Source organism: Otolemur garnettii, unplaced genomic scaffold, assembly GCF_000181295.1.
Source record: "Otolemur garnettii isolate 467f Iridium unplaced genomic scaffold, OtoGar3 scaffold00156, whole genome shotgun sequence".
Classification (NCBI taxonomy): domain Eukaryota; kingdom Metazoa; phylum Chordata; class Mammalia; order Primates; family Galagidae; genus Otolemur; species Otolemur garnettii.
In genome coordinates, this window is record NW_003852551.1 from 1,093,822 (window position 1) to 1,101,659 (window position 7,838).

At 47.0% G+C, this 7,838-nt stretch overlaps 1 pseudogene; it reads right to left on the reverse strand.

Moving 5' to 3' along the window:
* Window positions 1-6,246, reverse strand: part of LOC100959382 — a 6,696-nt pseudogene extending 450 nt beyond the window's left edge.
* Between the last annotated feature and the right edge of the window lie 1,592 nt (window positions 6,247-7,838).

A 7,838-nucleotide genomic window follows, 5' to 3' on the forward strand; every position in this document is an offset into this window, starting at 1 on the left:
CAACATGAGCTTCAATCACAGTCTGCCATTTTTTAACCATAGAACACATGTTGTCACAGGTAAGATCCATACCATGGAAGTTAGTCAGGCAGTTTTTGCCCTGAACATCTTCAGTAATCAGTTTGAATTTTCTTTTTCTTTTCTTTTCTTTTCTTTTCTTTTTTTTTGAGACAGAGTCTCACTTCACAGCTCACAGCAACCACAAACTCTTGGCCTTAAGTGATTCTCTTGCCTCAGCCTCCTGACTAGCTGGGACTACAGGCACCCACCACAATACCCAGCTATTTTTTGGTTACAGTTGTCATCGCTGTTTAGCTGGCCTGGGCCGGGCTTGAACCTGCCAGCCTCAGTGTATGTGGTCGGGGCCCTAATCACTGAGCTACAGGGGCCGCCCAATCAGCTTGAATTTTCTTTTTTTTTTTTGAGACAGCGCCTCAAGCTGTCCCCCTGGGTAGAGTGCTGTGGCATCACAGCTCACAGCAATCTCCAACTCCTGGGCTCAAGCGAGTCTCTTGCCTCAGCCTCCCAAGTAACTGTGACCACAGGTGCCTGCCACAATGCCCGGCTATTTTTTGGTTGCAGCTGGTCATTGTTGTTTGGTGGGCCTGGGCTGGATTCGAACCTGTCACCTTGGGTGTACATGGCTGGTGCCTTAGCCACTTGAGCCACAGGTGCCAAGCCAGCTTGAATTTTCTAAATGCAACTTCATCATTCTGCAGATCAGCGAGACTCAATTCAAACACATGACCTTTGAGATCATTGGGTGCAATTTTGGTTCCTTGAGTCTTGGTGACTACTGTTTGGAAAAACACTGTTCTGCTCTTTAAGAGACACCTCTTTCGGGGGTACTCTGGCTGTGCTTGGAAGTCTAAGCCAAGCCAGACTGGCCTGGGGAGCCTCCCAGCCTAGAGGCTATTTTCACCGCAGGGGTTCCTTGCAGCTCAGGGAAAAGAACTGCCAAGAAACCCCTCTGTTTGTTTTGCTCTAGGCCTCCCTGCACCTCCCCACCCAGGAGAGGCTGCATTTCTTAGGTCAGTACAAGGCCCTGCCAGGCTGGGCCCTGCCCTCCTGTCCAGCCGCATCCCCTCTCCACTCCCTCATCTCAGACCAATGGCTGGGCATGGAAGGGGCCTGCCTTCTCTCACCTCAGGCCTCTGCACAGACTGTTCTTGAGCAGCCCTTCTCCCCTACCTTCTTGCTCATAGCTATTCATTGTGCAAACCTCATCTTAGATAGGCCTTTCTCCAAGAAGACTGATAGGTCCCGCCAGGGGCCCCTCCTCTGGGCTCTGGCAACGCCCTGGCCTTCCCTGGTGCAGAAGTCTAGCAGTAGCACTTCTTCACTGACTATACATCACTGGGCTAATTACCTAACCTCCCCATGCCTCAGTTTCACCGTCTGTGAAACAATGCTTAGCTCATAGAGTTATAAAGATGATAGGACTTAATACAGATGAAAATAGCTGGATGTGGTGGCACTCCTGTAATTCTAGCACTCTGGGAGGCTGAGGCAAGTGTATTGCTTGAGCTCAGGAATTTGAGACCAGCCTGAGCAAGAGTGAGACCCTGTCTCTACTAAAAAGAGAAAAACTAGCCAGGCGTACTGAATGGCTCATGCCTGTAGTCCCAGCAAGGCCAGGAATTTTTTTTTTTTTTTCCAGTTTGGCCGGGGCCGGGTTTGAATCCGCCACCCTTGGCATATGGGGCCAGTGCCCTACTCACCGAGCCACAGGCGCCACCACAAGGCCAGGAATTTGAGGTTTGCTGTGAGCTATGACACTATGGCACCCTATCCAGGGGCGACAGAGTGAAACTCTGACTCAAAAAAGAAAGAACAACTCAGATACAGATAAAATGTTCAATATAGTGCCTGGTACCTAATAAACACATCGTAAACACAGTAAAAACTCTCAATTCTTATCATGCAATATTTGGAATCGCCTGTTTTTCCATCATCCCCTGCTAGACTTTTATGAGCTTCTGGAACACTGTGTCTGGGTCAGGGCATCCTGATGTCGGCTTGGAGTGTGGTGCATGCTAGGCTCTCAAACAATTCTTTCTAAACAAATGAAACAATCCTGTCAAATCAATAAACATTTCCTGAACCTTTGCAAAGCATGCGAAGTATCTAACACTCCATGCCAGCCCCTGTGCTGCTGGTACTTTCTGTACGTCCATCCTTATATCCACATTTGGCAAATGGGTAAACTTTCCAACTCCTTGCTCTGCCTTTTTTTTTTTTTTTTTTTCCTATCAGGGCACACCTCCTGATATATTTATTTGTCTGTTTGTGACATGGCCTGACCTACCACTAGTCTCTGTAAGAACAGAGACTCTGTTGGGTTCACTGTGGTGTTGGCGAGACCTAGAGCAGTCTCAGGCACATCCAGATGCTCAGTTTATATCTGTGTTAAACATTCCCGCCTCGGGAGAAAGTTCTCAGACTCTTCTTTTTTTTTTTTTCCGAGTCAGAGTCTCACTATGTCGCCCTTGGTAGAGTGCCGTCACAGCTCACAGCAACTTCAAACTCTTGGGCTTAAGCGATTCTTTTGCCTCAGCCTCCCAAGTAGCTGGGACTACAGGTGCCCGCCACAATGCTCAGCTATTTTGTTGTTGTTGTTGTTGTCATTGTTGTTTAGCAGGCGGGTTCGAAGCCACTAGCTCCGGTGCCTGTGCCACCCTAACCACTGAGCTATGGGCGCCGAGCCTTTCTGACTCTTCTTCACTCCAGACTAAGATAGACGTCCCTCCTCTGTGCCTCCACTGCCCTGGGAATTACACACACCAGAGGACCTCTGTAAGTTGACCACCCACAGGATTGTAATAAACTGGTCAACATACCAAGGTGATCAACATAAGGAACTAGGCCTACTAGACTGACATGTACATGTGCTGGATGTCCAGCCCATGCAAATCAGGTCAACTTAAAGAGGTGGCCAAAGCAGGGAGGTGGTCAGCTGTGGAGGTTCCACTGGATTTTCCCCAACCTAGCAGTTATCACGCTTCATTGATACTACTTCTTAAAACTGTGATTTTCTTGACCAATTGGCCAACTCTGGGAGGGCAGAGCCTGTGGCTAATAATAATAATAACCCTCATTTGTTGAGAAGTTGGCACAGGCCAGCTCTTTACATGAGGCACCCCACTCAGTAGTTTCATCCAGCCTGGGAGAGAGTGTGTTGTCCCTGCTTATCAGGGAAGAAACTGATATCAAGGCACATGGAGGGCTGAGGTTGCTCCAGGTCTCCAGTGCTTGTGGACTAGAGATGTGGGGCTTGAGTGCTTGTAGTGCCTGACCCCGGCAGCCTGAATTTAGAGGTGGGGTCCTTAACTACTGCACACACTGCCTCTTCAAAAAGCAACAGCTAGGGGGTATGATGACTTACACCTGTGATACTTGCGCTCTAGAAGTCTGAGGTGGGAAGATCCTTTGAGCTTAGGAGTTCAGGACCAGGATGAGCCATAGTGAGACCCCGTCTCTACTAAAAATAGAAAAATCAGTTGGGGCTGGTGGTGGGCACCTGTAGTCCCAGCTACTTGAGAGGGTGAGGCAGGAGGATTGGTTGAACCCAAGAGTCTGAGGTTGCTGTGAGCTAGGCTAACATAACACCATGGCAGTCAAGCCTGGACAACAGGGTGAGACTCTGTCTCAAAAACACAAACAAAAAAAACCCCTAAAAAAACCCCAGTCCTTTGTTTCACAAATGGGAAGTGCTTAGCAAGTGTCTTCAAATGCTCCCTGATGAGCAGGAAACAGCAAAGGTAATTCTTGGTTCAGCTGATGTCCAGGCCTACCAGAGATGATGGGGTGGGGGTTGGAGGGGCTGGACCAAAGTCTCTGCCCAGGAAGAAATCATAACAGCACTTCCTCCTCCTTCACTTCCCAATGTGGGGCCCAGAGACTCAGAATTTTCACTTTGGAGAGATGCAGTGGGTGAGCGATGCCTCCTGTTCAACCCCCACAGCCAGACACTGGGGTTAGCACCAGGGCGATGATCTAAGAGGGCCAGAGCATCTTTCTGGCCATTAGCAAAAGGGAAACTAACAACTCACAAAAAAGCCCTTAAAGAGAGAAGTAATAAAATGAGTTCTGTCACCTCACTTAGCCCAAACAGGAGAGAAGACTCCCTGGATGTCGGCTAGTGATCCAGCTTTCCCCTCCCTCGGGAACTTCTATGATGTTCATTTTAAATTCAGTATCAGAATAATAGAAAGAACCCTTAAATACCTTTTACCTAGATTCATCGAATATTTTGCCTTTTGCCACATTTATTTTTTTCTTTCTCTTTCTTGATAGACGAGATACGCAGCTAGCTACAGATATATAAACAGATCAATAGGAAGCTATAGATGTAAATACACACATGTAATTATTTCCACTTTTTCTGAACAATTTGGGAGTAGATTACAAACATCGGGCCTCTTTACCACTTAACATTTCAATATGTATTTCCTAAGAACAAAGTGATCCTCTTACATGACCACATTTATAGCTACTAAATTCAAGAGCTTGAATGTTGGTCTTTAATCTACTACCCAAATTCCAATTCTATGAAGGGACCCAGTAGCATTTTTTTTTTTTTTTTTTAGAGACAGAGTCTCACTTTATTGCCCTCAGAAGAGTGCTGTGGCGTCACAGCTCACAGCAACCTCCAGCTCTTGGACTTGGGTGATTCTCTTGCCTCAGCCTCCCCAGTAGCTGGGACTATAGGCACCCTCAACAATGCCTGGCTATTTTTTTTTGTTGCAGTTTGGCTGGGGCTGGGTTTGAACCCACCACCCTCGGTGTATGGGGCCAACGCCCTACCCACTGAGCCACAGGCACCGGCCCACATTCTTTATGATACTCTTTTCCCTCTAGTGTGGGAGGGATCCAATCTGAGATCACGTATCGCATTTAAGTGTCATGTCTCTTTACTTTAATCTGGAATAGCAACTGTACCTTTCTTTGCCTTTTGTGACATTGAACTTCTGAAGAATGCAAACCAATTATTTTACAGGATGTTGCTGGATTTGGGTGTGTTTGGTGTCTCATCACGATCAGATGCAGCTGTGCATATGAGCTGGAATGTCACAAAAGTGACATTGTGTGTTTTTCAGGGCATCAGTTCCAGCAATGCCTGGTATCTGTCTGCCTGAACGGGGTGATGTTAATTTTGATCACCAGGTTAAGGGTGGTCTGGTTTTTCTACCGCACAAGTCATAATTCCCCCCGGCCCCATGCAACTAATAAGCAATCCCGGGGCCACTTTCAGGTCATGTAAATATCCGTTTCCTGCTGATTTTTACAGGGTTTATTTCTTATCAGCAGGAATTGGTTGTCCTTGTCATCCTCACCCCATGTGGGGCGTGACCTATTAGTGCTATGCTTGGAGCAGCCAATGATCTTAGAAAGACGTGGGTTTGTGGAGGTTGGACCTCCTCACCCCACCCTGAGGAGCCTTACTGGATGAATCCAGGAACTCTGGTTTCCCTACTGGAGGGTGGATCCCACTGTTGAAGGGTGTGGGCAGTTTCAGGGGAAGAAGGGACTCTTTCCATAGCCTCACCCCAAAACTAAGAAGGGAACCAGGTGGGAAAAAAGACAGGCACTGGGTTCAACTCTCAGGACCCTGGCCACATTTGTGATCAGCTCAGACAAGGTTGATGTTGTCCTTCGGTCACGACTGCCCCTGGTCTGCTTCACACACAGTAGGGAACAATGCAGTGATACCCAGTGTTCCACACAAGGACCTGAGGTGGACAGGAGGCTTAGCTCTATGTGAGGAGATTAGGGGTGTTCCACGTGGTAAACCAACCACCGAACCAGCCAACCAAGCCAAAGCCTCCAAGCATCACCGGAGCCACCAGCAAGTGAGCCAGGTAGACTGCTAGGACATAGGACACAGCTGGGAAGACACATACCTGCTGCCTCTCCCGGTCCCTGTGCTCGCTAGGTCACTGGCTGCTGAGACTCAGTCCAGCTCCAAGCCAGGGAACTTATTTATTCTTTTGAAGAGTAAAAGGCACTTGTCAGCTTTCAAAAAATACATTTGCCAGCTTGACTTTCAAACAGCTTTGTGCCCCCTGCCCTACCTAGCTGTGATCTAAAGGACTGACTGTTCAGGCCTCCAAGTACCCAAATAAATGAACTATGAGCATCCAGCGATGGAGAAGAAATGTCCTTATCCAGACCAAACTTTATGACTGGAGAATATTGCCAGTTTTTGCTCTGATGTTGCAGGGAAGCAGCAGGGAAGTGGACCATCCCCGGGATTCTCCTGCAGCAACGGCTGGCTGTCTCTGCCCCTTTAGGCATAGTAACTGGGCACCTCATCTTAGGCAGGGTCCTCAGCTTTGTGGTGGGAACTACTTCTTTGTGTTGAAGGTCATACCCATGCTCTGAAGTCCAAGGACAAATGGCAGAGCAGGCATCTCGGGGGGAAGACTGCTATCCCCAGGGCATTGCCCACAGGTGGAGATGGGTGATGGGATGGGGGAAGGACAGGAGAGTAAAGTGCACTCTCCAGAGTCAGTAGACTTGGAGTCCAATCTCAGTTCTGGTGGCTAACTTACTAGCTGTTTGATTTGAACAAGTGATAAAAATCTCTCTGAGCCTCAATTTCCTCCTCTGTCAAATGGTAGAAAGAAGAATGCTCAACTCATATCATAGGCATTAAGTGAGATTACATATGCAATGCATTCAATCAGGCACATGTGTTGTGGTAAGTACTCAGTACACCCCTAATAATAGTGTAGGCTCTAATAATAATAATGGTGATAAGGATGATGATGATGATAATTATTACTATTCCTGAGCCTCCAGGCTGCTTTTCTGGGCTTAGCTGGGAAGTTGGAGCTGGGGTGGGCTTGGAGTGGGGATGGTGACTAATGGAGCAGTGGGCTGCACTGAGCTGAGGCCACCAGACATCATTTTGGTGACCAACTCAGTGCCTAGCCTATCAGCAGCTCCGTTCCCAGCAACCTCCACCATCAGATTTTTTTGAGTTGTAGCAGGTGCCTATAGTCTAACATGATTTTTGATGCCTCTGTATTAGTCCATCTGTACAGATGAACTATGTTTTACTTGAGCAAACTATGATTTTGAATAGCTGAAGAATATTTCAATGAATGGATGAACCATATTTTGATAGGGAAGCAAAGTAGTATATTAGGTTTGGAACAGGCTTTGAAGATAGAGATCTTCGATCACTTAGTCAACACTTTTTGAGCCCAAACTTTGAGGCAGCTTGTGTGCAATAGGCTGGCCATACAGTGGGATGAAGAGGTCTACAACGGGAAATGAGCATGTAGCTAGTCCTGTGTTTAAACCCTGGGCTGTATGATATTAAATAAGTCACATAAGCTCCCCGAATCTTAGTTTCCCCATATATGGAAGCTCAGTTTAGACATTACAGTGTACACTGTAGAGTGTTATAAGCATTATCGAGGTGACTCATGGCTGTAATCCTAGAACTCTGGGAGGCCAAGGCAGGTGAATTGCTTGAACTCAGGAGTTTGAGATCAGTCCAAGCAAGAGCAAGGCCTCATCTCTATAAATAGCCAGGCATGGTAGCAGGCACCTGTACTCCCAGCTACTTGGGAGACTGAGGCAAGAAGATCTCTTAAGCTTAAGAGTTTGAAGTTGCTGTGAGCTATGATGCCATGGCACTCTACCCACGGTGACAAAGGGAGACTCTATTTCCAAAAAAATGTTTAAAAAGGCATCACATACCACCAACAAACATTAGTTATTTGTTCTAATAACTAATAATTGGCAGTTTAAGATATTGCTCTTAGTCATTTGCTTTTTACAAATAATATAGTCACGAATATCTTCCTGAATGCCATCTTTTTCTT